Here is a 17,704-nt window from a genome sequence, read left to right on the forward strand (position 1 = left end):
AAACTGTTTGGAGTAGGAGAATTAAAACAAGTCTGCCTGTGGGTCAAGAATGGTGGTTTTCCTGTGTGATACACGGAATTTTTTTCAGTTGGTTCTGCGTCACATTCTCCTCCACGGTTCCTGTTAACAAATTCCTCCTGTAGAAACGATAAACCACTGTAAGGGCTAACCTGTGCATGAAGAATGTGACTTGTATGTGATTGGTGTGAAAATTAAGCTCTACACTCTGTCTGTGAGAGCCTAATTCCCTTTTGACAGTCGAGTTTTGGGCAGCAGCAGCATTATAACCAGGGAATTGGTGCAAAGTGAGATACAAACATCTGAGAAACCCTGTCCTGAGAATCAAAGGAGGAAACCATACACAGAATTCCCCTTCTGATCAGAACACAAGCCAAAACAGAGCATTCTCACCATGCCAGGAGGGTTTATCAAAAAGGAACCCTCGGATTCTAGGAAATTGTGAGAAACTCCCGAGGTGGTAGACCTATTTACCCGTGCCAATTGGATGACCTTCTGTGACAGAATTCAAGGTCATGATGATGAGGTAACAGAAGAGTTCTTAATATCTCTGCAGCCTAAATCCAAGATACTGGCCACTGTAAATTTTAGAGGGTTGACCTTAAAACTTACCCCACAACTCATCAATCGCGTCACTGATCTGCCATTGGGGATACCCTGGAGCAAAGAGGAGAGGGCATTGGGCCAAAAATCCAAAAAGGAATTCTTCCTACCAGAAGAACAGTTTTCAAAGGATAAAAATGGGGTTCGGAGAACCAGCCTACATCCATTTTGGAGCGAGGTCAGCCTTCAGATCATGAAATACATTACCTGTGAGGGGCGGTTCAATATTGTATATGGTTATCACTTCCGGTTGCTAACTAAACTCAGGCATAAGATGGTTTTACCCACAAAAAAGAAGTTAAGCATCCCATATTTCCTCCTACAATCCTTAATGGAATGTGGCACAAAAATGAAGGAAGGGACACCTGACCAGCTGGCTCATCATGGGCTTATCAAGCTTCTAGTAGAAGATGCCCTCCATACCTATACTGTCCCTCTCTCCTGGGAGATTTTCTGCAATATGTCCAAGGATGATGATATCCGGATTCTGGCCGAGGAACTCACTTCATCCAGCAGTGAGGAAAGGGAGCACATTGAGGTAGAAGAGAAAGCCAAGGGTAAGGAACCCCAGGACATACCACCACAGAAAGAGCAAGAAGAGAAACAAGAGAAAGGCCAAGCTACTGAGCCCAAAACTGTGGGTGGAATAAAGGCACAAACGCCAAGGGAGAAACGGTTGCAAATCAGGGCAGAAAGGACTGAAAAAGTCCAAGCAAGTGAGGGCACATCCAAGGCAACCACAGCAAAATTAAAAGAGAAGGCACCCCCAGCCAAGCAGGCCAAAACAGTGAAAACTATTTCTACAGGACTCCCGAAAACTGTTTCTACATGAAGACAGAAAACAGTCCGCACAGGACTTTCTACAGGAAGTCTGGAGACAGGGCAACAGAAGAAAAAATCATCGGAGATTTTAGCTAGGGAGGCAGCAGCTGTGCTGGCCACCCTAAGCACATCTCCAAAGCAAAAGGGGAAGCGAAAGAGGGAGCCTTCCCTGTATTTTAAGGCAAGAAGGAGTGTGAGGATTAAGACTGGCAGACCCTAGCCACCATTAAAAGAACCAATCACAATTGTAGACACCCCTACCACACAAAAGGAGAGGACCCCCTCCAAGGCATCCATCACTTATGAACGGAGAAGCCCGAAGACATCCACCTGGAGAGAAAGAATGAAAATGTTGGACACAAAGGCCTCTCTACATGATGCTAAGACTATTCTACAGGAAACACTGACTAGGCTGAAGGAGACCGAAGCAATGGAAGGTGAGGTAGCTAAATCACCACAGGAGGAAGAAAAGGTGGAGAACATTGTGGAACCTAGCCCCCAGCCCAACTTGGGCTCCTACTATAACTTCTTAGGGGCTGGAAAGATCATTCCTCAAAAATTCACAGTGCCACTTTTCCTTGCACTAGAAGAAGAGAGAGTGAGGACCCACACTTGGATGAAAATCGTTAAGTCCAAGGGTGTGGTGGATATAGGTCCTCTGGAGGAACAACTCAAAGAGGCAAGAAGGGAATTGGATATGGTACGACATGTGGAGAGCAGCCAGCGGATCAAGCTACAGGAAGAAAATGAGCTGCTTAGACAGCAGCTACAGTTACAGGGACAGAGGAAGGAAGACAGGCCTCATATCTTGGGAGAACAACAACAACAGGAGGAGCCCACAACAGCCAAAGATACCCCTGATGAACAACAGAGAAAGGAAGGGATGCAGACTGAAATTGAGACACTGAATCGATAGCTACAAGAAAAAGAATTGCAAGCAGGCTTGGAGATACAGTCTCTGAAACAGCAGGTACAAGAAAAGGAGGCCCAACTGGCCTGCATGGCCAGCTGGGCAATGGAAGCTCTGTAGTGTAGGCAGCCTGCCAAATCCTATGCCCTATACCTCAAGGATCAGTGGTTACAGTTTCAGATCAATACCTTGGCCCAAAGGGGCATCACCCCATTCCAAAATTATCATCAGTTTGCAGCTCTATGTGGCAGTAGTTCATCAAAGGATAGGGCCAAATTATCAGAGTTCTACTTGCACAACTTCGCCCTTCCGAACATGAACGCATGGGATCCCAACACGGTGATAGGAGATGTCCAACTTATGGCCATGGCCTCTTGGATGAGTCATGAGGAGAAGAGAGCAGCAGAGGTCCGCAGTATCATAGGCAGAGAGCTCAGTGAGCCACTCATGATCAGAGCAGAGCCGGATGACCCCTCAGCAGTGATAAGCGCCCACCAGCACTTGGCCAACAATCCTCAGGATCTACCGGAATACATTGAGCAACAGGCTCAAGCCATTGCCCACTTTGAGGACATGGAGAGACTGTTGGGAGAAAACTGCCTACATGCCTGCACAAGGCGGTGGAACACACTGCCTCACAGCCTGAAGATAAAAGAATACCACTCTCCCACCAGGATGAGGGAAGCCTTGGCAAGGGTACCTCTCTACAAACAGTTGATGCAGAATTTGCAGGCCAATTGGATTGGCCTGAAATTCAGTCCTCCTTTACTTTTGGGATTGCTAGAAGGAGTGAAGGAAGAGGAAGAAGGTAGACAATGGGAGGAAGTGGAAAGGAAGGCAGGATTCCACGACCGGGAAGAGGATATCACCGCAGAGGCCTGGGACGTGAGGGAGGCGATCAAAGCCATAAAGGATGATGAGCTAGACTAGTTTCTCAGAGGATGAGCAACCCATTTAGCAGGGGGGTGATGATGAGCCCCGAATTGGGTAACTTATTGGGTTCATTTTGCCTAATTGTCCTTGTTCAATCCTCCATTCTTCATAGATTATGCATGTTTTTCTAGTATGTTTATGTTATTTGAACGAATAAGGGTGGTCACTCTACCAAGGAGGCTAATATGTGGTCATTTCAGGTTTTTTTGGACAAATTTTGGAGCAAAACCAAGCAATTATGGCCCAAGTGACAGCCAAGCTTGAGGTGAGGATTCGTAGGGAGGTTTTCTTTGGCATTAAATGGCCCTTCCTCGAAATCTCCACCCTCAACTCCGAGCTCAACAGGCCACCAAAACAAGTTCTAAAGGCAGCCGAGAAGCTTTGGGAAGAGTGATTGTTTACTAGCAGTTGGAACAGCCGAGTCCCTTGAATTTAGGAGGGCTGCTAGGCCCCTCATAGTGTACAAATAGGAAGGCCTCAGCCTTCGTAGTTTACTTTTGGAACTGTTGGTATTTGCACTATAGTGTTGTCCTTTTCAGCTCGTTTTCTTAGCTACTACTGTATAACTTTCTTGTGATGATTATTTTTTAGTAATGAGAAGCAACTTTACTTGGCATCAGATCTGAGTTCTTTATAGGAGCCTGCAGATCTTGGGTTGGGCCCAACCCGAGTGCTAAGGCCTCCTTTATGTATTGTTATTTGTTCTTTATGTATTTGCAAAATCATTTCTGTTAAGTAGATTAAATCTTGTTGATTAACTAGGTCACTATTGATGATTAGAAAGACTTTTGATGTTCAGATTGAGTTGATAGGTTGTTAACAGGGAAAAGCTTCAAAAAAGGGCCATCAAACACCTCTGATTTCACCTCTCCCTCAGTGGGATCAGGAGCTGGGATCAAGGTGACCTTGCTGCCCACAAAAACACTGACTTTGCTTTGCCATGCAATCACTAGTGTTTGATTTTCATTTGTAGAAGTTGGTTACATGTTCAGATTTTTGCTTGCTTAGTTGCATAAGTTAGTATACATGGTTTCATTGCAGTTCAAACTTCTGTTCATTCTCTTTACTGTCAGCTAGATCAGATTAGGTCAACGTAACTAGGTCTTTGATTTTACAAGTCTTCGTTGGTTCAGTTGGAAAAACAACTTGCAGAGCACCTGTACCACTTCTCTATCTGCCCATACTCCATCAAACCCATCTGCTCCATCCCTCAACTCAAATTCTTGCCTTACGTTTTCCATTTGCTCACATAACCCTAGTTTTTGTGCAACATTGCTTCAGTCCTCCTTGAAAAAATCCAACCATCTACATCTTTCCTCAACTCCATCCACCAAGACCTAGACCACCTCCAACCCTTATCCTACCTCCATAGCCACTCCTTCATCTTTCTTCCTCCATCCATCCTCCAAAATCCCATTTCTGAACATCCTGTAGGAAAATTACAGACATCATGTAGAAAATCACAGACATCCTGTAGAACCCCTGCAGACTTCTTGTAGAAACTCACGAATGAGGTTTCTTGATAGCCAAACTATGTGAAACTCTCTGGAAGGGTGTTAAGGACCCCTTAGGCCCTCTCTGAACCTGCCCGACCTCCTCCAAGCATTTCCTTTCGCCAATCCACCTCTGCACAGTCAAAATAGTCAAATCGCATGCATGATAATTCTGGCAACTTATTCAAAAATACAAAAAGATGTTTTTTTTTTTTCAGATGTTACTGTAGAAGTAGCTTAGATACATGTAGTTACCTTCCTAGAAGTCAATGGAATCTCTTTCAGTAGCTTGCATCCTCTTTCTTGCATCGATAGGGATAGTTGGTAAAATTAGGGTTTGCTAGGGTTTACATTTCCTTTCAGCTCTCCAGTTTCTTTCTGTAAGTAGATCAGCCTTCTTTGAGTTAGCTTTCATCCATCAGTTAAAAAGCTTCTTCTTAGAGCTCATAGAAGTTGGCTTAAGCTCCTAGCAGACTTGTGCCAGCTAACAAAGTGACAGTTGCGGCAAGAGCTAGTACTTGTGCATACAGCAACGTCGCTTCCAAGTTTGTTACGAACTACCGGGTTGATAAAAGTAAAGAAGGGAGTCCCAGGAGTTGCAGCATTATTGCTGCAATACTGGAGCTCACCAGTAACAAATCGGCTTCTTTTGCTGCATCAGTACAGCTTCCATGGCATAAACGCTAGCATCGGTTTCGATCTTGAATGGCTGTTGGAGATCGGGTAAGGCTAAGACTGGCGCGGTGCTGATCTTTCCCTTCAATGTTTCGAAGGACTTCTATTGTCTTCCGACCCATTGGAAGACCTGTTTAACACTTGTCAATGTGTGCAAATGTGCTACAATAACAGAGAAATTAGCAATAAATCTCCTCCAATACTGGACTAGACCTAAAAAGCCACGGACCTCGGTTACACTAGTAGGCTTAGGCCAATTTACAATTGCTTCAACTTTAGAGGGATCAATTTTTAACTGGCCATGACCAACTATATGACCTAGGTAACCCAAAGAGGTTTTCCCGAACTCACACTTTGACAACTTTACATAGAGTTTTTCTTTTTTCAATACATCAAGCACTTCTTCACATGACACACATGTTCATTCCAACTTTTACTAAAGACGAGTATATCATCTAAATATACAAGAACAAATTCATCAATGAAAGGTTGAAAGAGATCATTCATGACCCTCATAAAAGTGGCTAGAGCGTTGCAAAGTCCGAATGGCATCACCATCCATTCGAACAACCCCTGTTTGGTCTTGAAGGCGGTTTTCCACACGTCCTGCTCTGCAATTCGGACCTGGTGATAACCACTGTGCAAATCCAATTTGGTGAAACAAACAACATTCTTTAATTGATCTAATAAGTCATCAATGCATGGAAGGGGGTAGCGATTTTTCACCGTAATTTTGTTTAGTGTGCGGTAATCCACACACATCCTCCATGTGCCATCTTTCATTGGGACTAAGACAATCGGTGAGACACACGAAGAAGTGCTCAGCCCAATGACCCCTTGGTCCAGCAATTCCTACACCTATTTCTTGATTTCCTCCATCTCAATGGTCAACATCCTGTACATGTAAATATTTGGTAAAGAAGCATAATGCTGCAAATGGATTTCATGTTGGATTTCCCTCTTCAAAGGTAATCCCTTCGGTTCCTGAAACATCTCATCATAATTAGAAATTAATTCACATAATTCCTGTTTATGTTCCTGATCACAACCCTGGAAAGCATCAGCTACTTCTGCATCTTTTCCCCTTACAACCATCAGCATGCAACCCTTACTGGAATTCACCAGCCTTTTCATTTGTCCAGCGCTTACAAGGCTGGCATTGATTTTAGTTTGATGAGCCCTTACTATATATTCTACCCCATCTTTTGTGATTTGGTATTTGTTTTCATGACGAAAAAAGACTGCCTTTCTATCATATAGATACGGACTCCCTAACACCATGCCACAGATATCCAATGGTATTACATCAAGTTCTACTTCATCCACTAGCTTAGAAGCGATCACAAATTTTACTTTACACTGCTTGGTTACATTCAGTTTTGCTTTATCATGTATCCATCCAAGCGGGTAAGGTTTCGGATGTGGTTTTGTTTCTAAGCCGAGTTTCTTTACCAAGGATTCTGCAATTAAGTTTGCTTGGGATCCAGTATCAAACAGAGTTTCTACTTTAGTATGATTTATGACAACTCTGATATGAAACAGTTCAATTCTCTTTTGATCATTAGGAAGGGACTCATTTACAGAACTAGTGCCTTCATGCGATTCAGAATTAACATGAGGTGTAAGAGTACCTTTTGTTCCCACGGCTGTGATTAATGCTTCATCTCTGGAATCCGATCCAAGGTCTTGCTGCGTAGTTGCCACTGTCTTCTGCTTCCCTTTTCCTCCATACTTCTTCGGTCTCTTTTCTGGGTGTTGTTTCCAATAGTGATCATCATCGTGACCTTCCTTTTTGCAGTGATTGCAATACGGCCTTTCTCCTTCTTTGGCTGCTACCGTTTTCTTCTCCTTTCCTTTCCATTTCGCTTTATATTTTCCATTGGGAGGTTTGAACGGTGGTTTTCTAGACTGATCATCTTTTTCATTTTTGCCCCTATTTTCAATATGAATTGCCTTCATGCTAGCTAAGTCAATAGTGGTTGGTTTAAACAACAATAATGAATGCCTAATGTAACTATGTAATGAGCCAATGTACTTAGTTACTATTTCAGGTGTATCAAGTGCAATACCAAATTCAGTGCTTGCTTTCTAAACTCCTCTGTAAAACTATGAACATCTTGACCTTTGCCTTGCCTTAAATACTGACAATTCATTAATGCTTTTTGCTTAACCCAAGGGATAAAATTGTTCCTTTAACGCAGAAATAAAATCAGGCCATGAGGAAAAGAGGTTACCCACATTCTTCTTGCTCTGCAATTTTCTCTCCCACCAAACGAGAGCAGTGTTGCTCAGCCGTAGAGAGGCCAGCTGAATCTTTGCTTCATCCTCCAAGATTTGTTGAATCCTGCAGTAGACCTCAATCTGCCTACTCCAATTATTAAGCTTCTCTGTGTTACTTTCACCATTAAACATCCCTTGAATTTCTACGATTATGGTGGTGAGAGGAAGAAGAACTTTCACTCGTGGAAGGAGAAGGAGGGGGTTCTTCTCCACCATTTCCATGCGCTGAACCTTGTTCTTCTGGTTTTCTCCCTTCTGCTCTCTCCAGCCTTAAAACCAACTGACTGACATTCTCTGCCATTGAATAGAAGGTCTTGCAGAAATTGTGCTCCTCTTCAAGATGAGCTTCATCTTCTACCATGTTTCTCCTTCGATGGGCACACCTTGCTTCAGGATCGAAAGGCTCTAGTTCCCCTTCGCCTCTTCGGATCATGTTTCTTGTTAGCATAAAAACATGCAATTCACATCTAAAAATACCTGCTCTGATACCACTTGCTCCAGGGATATTTTGCTTATATATGTATGAAAAGAATCACATGTGAAAATTGCAGCTTAACATAGGAATTTAATGTGCACACCAAAAAGAATAAAAAACACATAAAGGCACGAAAAGAAGACAACAAGAATTGATAATGGAGTTCATCCAACTTGGATTACATCTCCAAGCCCTGCTCGATTAATGGAGAGGCCTTCATTCATTAAATTGCATGAAAAGAAGAGAATACAATCATCAGTTACATAAAAGGAGGCCTATACCTCCATTCTGGAAAATGGCTGAGAAATGGAGAACTCAGATGGAGAAATGGATAGCACCACTATGTTCATGGCATTGAGAAGGGCAGAAACCATATAAAATTTTCCCAATTCAGACAAAATGAACTTTCGCCCCTCCTGTAAGCTCTACCTCGAATTGCGTGCCGAAAATCATCTCCCTCGTACTTTTTCCAATCATCGTGCTTTTATAAAATCTCTTTTGTGACAAAGGCCGCTTAAATCGGGGGTTGTTTTGTTCAAAATAGAAGCCGGTGGAGTAGAAGGATTAGCGGGCACAACTAATCACCGAGAACAACCTTTTTTTCGCTTGAAGCGATAATACACAAAAAACCCGTAAAACACTAAAAATCCGACCAAAACCTTAAAAACCGAACTTCAAATATATCAAATCGGGCTTATAGACCCATCGGGTCCGAGCCCCATATCGCAATCAGCATATCGCTGGTTCAATAGTCCTGTTAGTGGGGGATTGCCGACCGCCGATCACCGATCGGCTGATTGCTCCAATCATTGATATCGCAATCGCAAGTCGGCTCTTCCCGGTTCCAATATCGCGTGCCTGCCTTCCTCTGCCCCGATATCACCGATCGCTTGCCTGAAATCGCCGATATCGGCCATCGCTTGCCTCCGATTGTGATTTAGTCGGAGATCGTTGATCGGGGGTTCCACTGCGCCTGCCTTAAGCCCGCCTCTTGACTTCTCTGATTACGATTTGCCTTTTAAAGGCTTAAAGCCATTTTTTAGAGAAAATGCCTCCTTTCCAAAGGGACAAGGCAATCTTCTTTATGCCATAACTTCATCATCCGAACTCGGATTGGAGTGTCATTTGCACCGTTGGAATCAGGGTGACGAGCACTTCGATCTGATGTCAAGATACTTGCCTTTATACCACTTTGAATTTTGAGCTTTTTCCATGCCACTGTATTTGAAGATCCACCTGGATCAGTGAAAGGGTTTTCAATTAGATCCAAGGAGCAATTAAGAGTTCCTTAAACCGGATAATAAAGGAAGTGAAAGAGGTCAACCAGGATGGGAGAGAAATTAAGGATTCTCATATCCGAATATCAAAAGAAAACATTAAAATGATTAACTGTTCAAGACAGAGCGTACTTAAAACAAATTCTGAAATAAATTTCCAGTTAATATATTCAATTTAGATAACATGCAAGTTTGTGAAATACATTAGAGAATAAAAATTTGCAAAGAAAATACTTGACTAAAGTAGCTCAACACATGAATCCTGTAATGCAATCTCTTTATCACTCAATCCAATCTGCTGACTTGAAAAAATTGGTACAATAACCCTCAGGTTTCTTATCAATAGAACTCTACAAATGTCTAGCAATCCACAGACAATACTTCGAATTATGAAGTATTTATACAAAAATAGTTTACACAATATCCAAAACTGTCTTGGGAATTAATCTAGGAAAAAGAAATATCTTCATGCAAGAAGATAGAGACACATGTTCAATTGTTGTATGATGTCCCTATTTTTTTTTGTTGTGCTTTCTTTATGCTTTGATCTTTTGTTGTTTATTCTCTGCCTTGTTGTTGGTCTTCACGTTGACTGTTCTTTTTAATTTTCCCTTTTAACTGATACTCTTTACCCTGATACTCTTTCATCTGGCTGGCCTGTTACTTTTCTTTTACTGTGCTTTTTCACTTTTACTGTGCATTTTTACAGTAAGTCATTTAACTTCTCCCAAATATCTGCATCTGGTAATTTGATATTTACCATTTTCCTGTAAATTTCATCTGCTTCTGTGTACTTAGCAAAGGTGGGCCTATTCACAAAAAGGTGTTTTACCTCATGCTGGAGGTAAAATAGGTTCTCAAATGTCTGATATAGAACCTTTCTAGTAGGCATCCCCTTCATAGAAGAATTATTTGCCTGATCCCTTGCCACCTCTCTGATTCTCCTGTTGTAGTCTTCCTGTGGCATCAATTTGTCATTTATCACCAAGGGATTTGGCAGACCTTTCTGCCTCAAAACATCAAACTTTACCATGAACCTGTCTATAGCCAGCTGCATGGTTTGGCATTTGTCCTCAAGGTTCATCATTAAATTCCTCTTGGTGAGCACCTTTTTCACTTCTAGTATTGTGCCAGTCCTGTTAGCTATGTCCAGCTCCTGCAATTCATATTTGTTTTTAGAGTTAAGGAAATGGATTATTCTAGTGGCTTCTTCTGGCATGTCTCCAAGTTCAGCCTTAACTCTTTGTATTGCTTTTGTAGCCTCTTTGACTAAATCATTTTGTTCAAATATGACTTGAATGGATGGCCAAATATCATTGACAGATTCAATGATATTGGCTTATAGTTGTTCTTTAGCTTGGCCAAGTGGCTCCTTCAATGTTAGTTCTTTCTCTAAGCTCTTCATTCTTTCAGTCCACCTAGTTGACTTTTGAACTTCATCCTTGTGCATAATTTGGGCAATTTTCTTCTCATCCTCCAGACTCCTTAACTGTTCTTTGAGTATATTTATCTCAGAGGTCTGAAAGGACATGTCCTCCATTACTTTGACCAATTTGTTAGCCTCATCACTTGGTTGAGTTGCTATTGTTATCGAACCTGTTGTTGATGTAGATGTTGTTGCAGCTAGAAGTGCTGTAACCAATGGAGCTATGGGAGCCAATGAAGCTGCCAAGGTGGATGGTACTGTTGTAGTGACTGTTGGAATGGTAGTGGCAGTGGCTGTCTCAAGGCTGGCCTGTTTCAGCTGTATTAAGCTGTCCAACTCTTTCTCCATTTCCTTCATTTGATCATTTAGTTGGAGAATGAGACCCGTCATCTCCTCTTGTTGAGTTTGGCTCTCAAGGACCTCCTTGGTTTGTGGATGCTCTGAATGAGGCAGCTTAAGTTGCTTCTTCAAAGCACCAATATCCTCATTCTTTTTCTTTATCAACTTCTCTGCAGCTTTGACATCATTGGGATTATACCCAAGCTCAATCACCAAGTCTTCCAGTGACTTGATTCTATTTTCCTTGGCCTGTGAGGAGGCCTTTTCCAGTTTGTATTGTGTTTTGATACTATCTAGTGAGCCTTGGAGTTTGTGCACAGTCATAGCTTTGTTTGTCATGGTGGAATAGATCATCTCACCTGCCTGTTTGTGAAACTCAATTTGGTCAATGGGGTGAACATCCCTAGCTAAAATTTCAAAGTCTGTTTTCTTATAGTTTGTTGATGATCTTCGCTGCTGGACTGATCCAGGTGGATGTTGGTGGCCACCCACCTATCCCATCTGGACACCCACAACTGTCTCTTTTAGCTTTTTAGTTTCCTTAATTGTAGCACAATTTACTATTCTTTAGCATTTTTTTTGGTCCTGAAGTTCAAAGCCGTTTTGAGGCCCTAAACGACATTTTTTGGGAAATATGGGAGCAACATGGGTCCATGGATCGGTGTTTCTCTTCCCAGATTTGTATTTCTCGGATAGATCTTTCTAACGAGCTATTGTACGCGTCAAACGGAGATCGTATGCCAAAGTTACAACCCCGGGAAGTTGATGTACCAACTTACCCAAAATGGGGCCCACAATTTGGCATTTCATCTTCTAGGGTTAGGTTTTTGGATGTTAAGGGTTTTCCATTGTTTCTCAACAATAAATAGGCCTTCGAGCCTCATTGTAACACAGTTCAGAGGCATGTAGCCGCCACATCTCTTCTCAGAGATAAGCTCATCGCCCTAGCTAGTCTATTTCCATTTCTATTTGTAAGCCTATTTCAGTATTTTACATTAATGAAATGAAGTATTATTTCCGCTACATCTCTATGTTTATGGTTATCTCTATAATTTGTTGCATTCCTGTTTAAATCCGGATCAGTGGTATCAGAGCGGTCTGCTTTTTTTTTCTCTGTTTTTCTTTGCATGTCCCCAACGAGGTCAAGATATAAGGAGTTAGGGCTTGAACTGGTCGAACCTTTGCAAGACTAGCCTCGCAAATCCCGACAGCCTCCCATGGTGGATGAAAAGAAAGACGAGGGGTCAGGAGATCCTATCAAAATATTGCTCTAAGAAGCCCTCGAGTGACAAAGGAACTCGATGATGGACAACTTTTCCCAGATCCTTCAGCGGCTACCTAGGGGCAACACATCGGCTTCCGACAGCTACTCTGGAAACGCCACACTGTTTAAGGTACAAGTCAACTTTGAAATCTCCATCTTCGAGGGTCAAATAGACGCAGATGTCGTAAATAAATGGTTAAATATTCTAGAAGGGTATTTTTCTGTTCATGAATATTCGAGTCGAGAAAAGATTGTTTTCACTCTTCTCAAAGCAGCCCCCCACGTCAAGGACTGGTGGGAAACCTACTGCGAGCAGAGGGATGAAAGAATAGGCTCACTATTTTCAGCCGCACCCACTTGGAATTCATTTCGAGATGCTGCAGGGAAGGGACCAAAATTCAAAAAGAGTGAAGGGATATTTACTTGAATGGTTTAGGAGGCATAATATTTGCTAAGGTTTTGCAAATGGGGTAGCAAGCTAAGTGGGCCTGATTGTGGGGAAAACTCCACAGTTAAGTGCGCTTGAGCCAGAGGTGATCTGGGATGGGTGACCTCCCGAGAAGTCCTCGTTATCGGGTGCAAGCCCCGGAAGTGATGATTGACGCAATGTGATTTATTTCACCAATTTCAATCCCACTTCTTCACCCCTGTGAGCATCACCTGATGCAATGAGTGCTAAGTGAACTATTCAAATCATGATAAATTAGTCACTTATGACTACCTCTCATGGAAATGGTCATACGTGAATGACTTACTTAACGCAGTTGAATCCCAAAAATGATATCTAATATAATGCACTGCGTAAACCCCTATACTTAAATTTAAAAAGAATGAAGGGATCTCTACTTGAATGGTTCATGAGGCACAATACTTGCTAAGGTTTTGCAAATGGGGTAGCAAGCTAATTGGGCTTGATTGTGGGGAAAACTCCATAGTTAAGCGCGCTTGAGCCAGAGGTGATCTGGGATGGGTGACCTCCCGGGAAGTCCTAGTTACCGGGTGCAAGCCCCGGAAGTGATGATTGACGCTATGTGATTTATTTCACCAGTTTCAATCCCACTTCTTCACCCCTGTGAGCATCACCCGATGCAATGAGTGCTAAGTGAACTATTCAAATAATGAGAAATTAGTCACTTACGACTACCTCTCATGGAAATAATTATTATTAATGTTATGAATTATTATATAATATTATTTTTTAAATATAACGCCTTAAAACATATTTAATAAAAATAATATATGGTTTTAGGGAACATGATAGAGCATGATCCAGTGTGTTCAACAATATTATTAAGCTCCCAAATCCATTTGGACCATGTCTTGTTGAACTCATTGTTTTGCTTGCATATGTTTTACCCTTCAAGGGTCTGTGGCTAACCCTCTGGTCCAAAGATTTGATTGAGACATTCTCGTGATTAAGGGATATAGACATGAAAACATATATCAGTTGTGTGGTAAGAAGTAGTCGACCTATTAATGTTAACAATTGTGTGTGCTAAGAAGTAGTCGTCCTATTAATGTTAGTGTTTTGGCAAATACAATTTCTAAAAATAAATAGAGTATGTTTAAAAACTCTAAACCTAAGCTATCTTTGCATTTTTCACATTATATAGCCCATCACCCATTAAACACAATAAACTATGAAGAAAAATATCTTTGATGTGTATAAAAAAGTTCAATTTTTATTTTGTTTTTAAGAAATGATTAAATATTATAAAAAATATAATATGACTTATAATTTTTACAAAAACCCAAAAAAAATTATAAATAATTTCATAGTCAGTAAAAATTAAAATAAATTGTCGGCTGGATGGCCAGATATCCAGGTATTCAACCAAAAAACAAAAAGATCAGATCAGCATGGAGTGCTCTGCCAAAATTTACTAGTTGGCAGGTTTGGTTAGAAAGGAACAGGAGGATATTCCGTAACAAAGCCCAGGATCATAAAATAGTAGCCAATTCAGTGAAATGCCAATTAAACGAGTGGTTGGAAGGCATAGGTGACGATTCAAATCTTAGTCAGCAAGACAGAGAGCTGGGTACTGCCCTTAAGCTTAGCTTCCATAAAACAAGAAGCTCACCCCCAGCTCTTGAAGTTTGGCAAATCAGGAAAAACGAGATTGAATTTCAGGAATGGCTGTCCAAACAATTAATTCCATCTCTATTTTTTGATGGAGCAGCTAAAGGGAATCCAGGGAAGGCAGGGGCAGGAGGACACATTATTATGCCAGACAACACTTCTTCTCATAATTTTGCCTGGGGTCTAGGCCACACATCTAGCATGCAAGCCGAGGCGCTGGCCCTCTTGCAAGGGGTAATCTTCCTCAAGGAGCTGGGAATACGGGAAGCTAATATTCTTGGAGACTCCCAAGTAATCATAAGAGCTATGGTGACCAACTCCAACCCAACTGATCTGCACCTAGCAAGGCTACTTACCAGAATCAAAAGCATTTCAAAATCCCTACACTTGACATATTTTCATGTACTGAGAACAAATAATAAAGCAGCAGACACCCAAGCAAACATTGCAGTCCACTTAGACGCTGGAACTATTCTCAGAAACAAGGATTCTCTGTGGGCTCCTATTCCGTGAAAAGACATGTTTTACTGTTTTCTTTTAAATCAGTTTGTCTGCATCTTTCATCTAGGACAATCAGCATCAAAAGAACATTTTGAAAATTGTAAAAAGAGGAAGTGGATAAGAGCAAAAGCCAATCCCCTCCTGGTAGAAAGGCATGCTGAAAATTGCTCCTCATTTTGTAACCGAATATGTGGCCATTTGCCAAGCAGATAATGAAACACTATAACCGTTCTTGTAAAAAAATTAAAATAAATTGTCTTTAACTTCATAAACGTTAAAACAATTTTCTTTCTTTCCTACCCTATCATAACCCATTAATATAAATATCTTAAGTAGATGCAATACAAACCGTGAATAGGGACATCACTGAGCCAATTACCCTTCCTTTATAAAAATATCATTAAAAATCAAACGTCATTGCACATGTACATTATTTTGTCATAATTACATTTCCAACACGCAACAAATTAAGAAGACTTTCTCTATGAAATTCAGCAAGTTGCACCGATGTTACGCGATGATATGATTCTACAAACATTTGTTTATATGAATATGAATCTTACACGTGTCAACTTCTAAAATGGTAGAAATATTCACATACTACCAACTTGAGCAGATTTTTAATATGAAATCTGACCAGTTGCAATTATGTTACGATGATAAGATTCTACTAGCATTTTTGCACGAATAAGAATGTTACACGTGTCAACTTCCAAAACAGTTGAAATATGGTGAAGAATGATAGTGATTTGAAAATAATAAAATAGTTCCAGCTGTCCCTTCCATACTTCAATTATTATACGAATTTGGCATTTATGAAGGTTTATATGCTAGCAATTAATGAATGATATTTCTAAAAAAGATTCCATCAGTATCTTTCACATTTTTCTAAATGAATTCTGACATTTAGAAAAGTTATACATTTTTGTTTTAGACATATTTTAAAAAGATTCCAATTATCTTTCTTATTTTTCATTATTATAAGAATCTAATAGAATTTTTATTATTATACTTGTCATTATTATAAGTAGCAGTTTTGTATGGACTAAGTATTATTTTTTTAATTTATTATTTTTAAACAATATTTAAGTTTACATATGTAGAATATTATTGGTTCAAATCTTTATCTTATTATGTTGGTTCAAATCTTTATCTTATTATGTGATGATGAGAGAAGATTGCAATGTATTTTATCATTAATTTAATTAATACAAAATATTGTAAAACTCACTCTCCCCTCTGTACTCTGCAACAATAATGATTAGTGTTTGTAGATTTTTGTGGGGTTAATCACGTGATTGTGTTGTTGAAAATTGCTCCACAATAGATATATTTAATTGTCGACGTTTCAGGTCTACAACAAGACCCATCGTCAAGTCATTTTCAAATATAAATTTTAAATGTACAAATGTGTATGGAGGCAAGTGCTTTCGTTTCTCTGAAGTCTAAACAAACATGCTAAATTACTTGCTACTAGAATATGAGTATTGGGCATGTTGTTAACTCAAAGAAACATGAGAAATTACTTGCTACTAGGTTAATTCAAAACACCCACATCATTGAAGTCTAAACAAACATGCTAAATTACTTGCTACTAGAATATGAGCATTGGGCATGTTGTTAACTCAAAGAAACATGAGAAATTACTTGCTACTAGGTTAACTCAAAACACCCACATCATTAAGGCAAAGGAAAGCGAAACAAAAGAGTTGATTCAAATAATTTATGTGTCGCTAAGATGTAGCTACTAGCTATTGGACATGACAACCCTCAAAGTTACCTACCTTCTTACCATTTTATTATAACTTTGTAATAGTATGTACTACAACAAACTTAAGATTTCATATATCCTAACTCAATATTTTGTTTATCAAAAGTATATTTTGTTTATCAAAAGTAAAATGACCCTTTCACAATTACCTAACCAACACATAATTATTGCAAATTCGTCAATTATATATCATATTTTTAACTCCACGACCGTTTTATTATATGAATGTATTGGAATTGGAGAAATTTTACTTAATTGGTAAATCTTTATAAATTTTAAAATATTGACTTTCATTTTATATATTGGTATTTAAGAACATTTTAATTTGTAATAAGTAACATATGCTTTTATTATATGAATTGAGTGGAACTGGAGAAATTTCACTTAATTGGTAAATCTTTATAAATTTTAATATATTAACTTTCATTTTAGATAAATTGTATTTAAGAACATTTTAATTTTTAATACGTAACATATGCTTTATAAAATTTAAAGAGAGATTTTGATAATGATATTTAAGATTTTGAATATCTAAAATATATATTTAGATTATAAAATAGATATGTTGTTATTATAATATATAAGTGTTTAATATATTATATTTTTATGTTAATAGATAAGTCTTGTTTTATTAGTATATTGATTAGTTGGTTGTTGTTTATATATATATATATAATTTAGGTTGTTATGAGTAGTTGGGTGGAATGGATGTTATTTTTCTCATTTAGATTCAAGTCTCCACTAGTGATATGATGAGTTATAATGCCTTGATAAATATTATTTTAATGGCTTTCTGTCTATGAATATTGTTGTATTGGTTTTGAGCCTTGTGAACTT

The sequence above is a fragment of the Pinus tabuliformis genome, chromosome 7 (genome assembly GCF_031772625.1).
Source record: "Pinus tabuliformis cultivar Carrire ecotype Pingquan chromosome 7, CPIR1, whole genome shotgun sequence".
NCBI classification, from domain to species: domain Eukaryota; kingdom Viridiplantae; phylum Streptophyta; class Pinopsida; order Pinales; family Pinaceae; genus Pinus; species Pinus tabuliformis.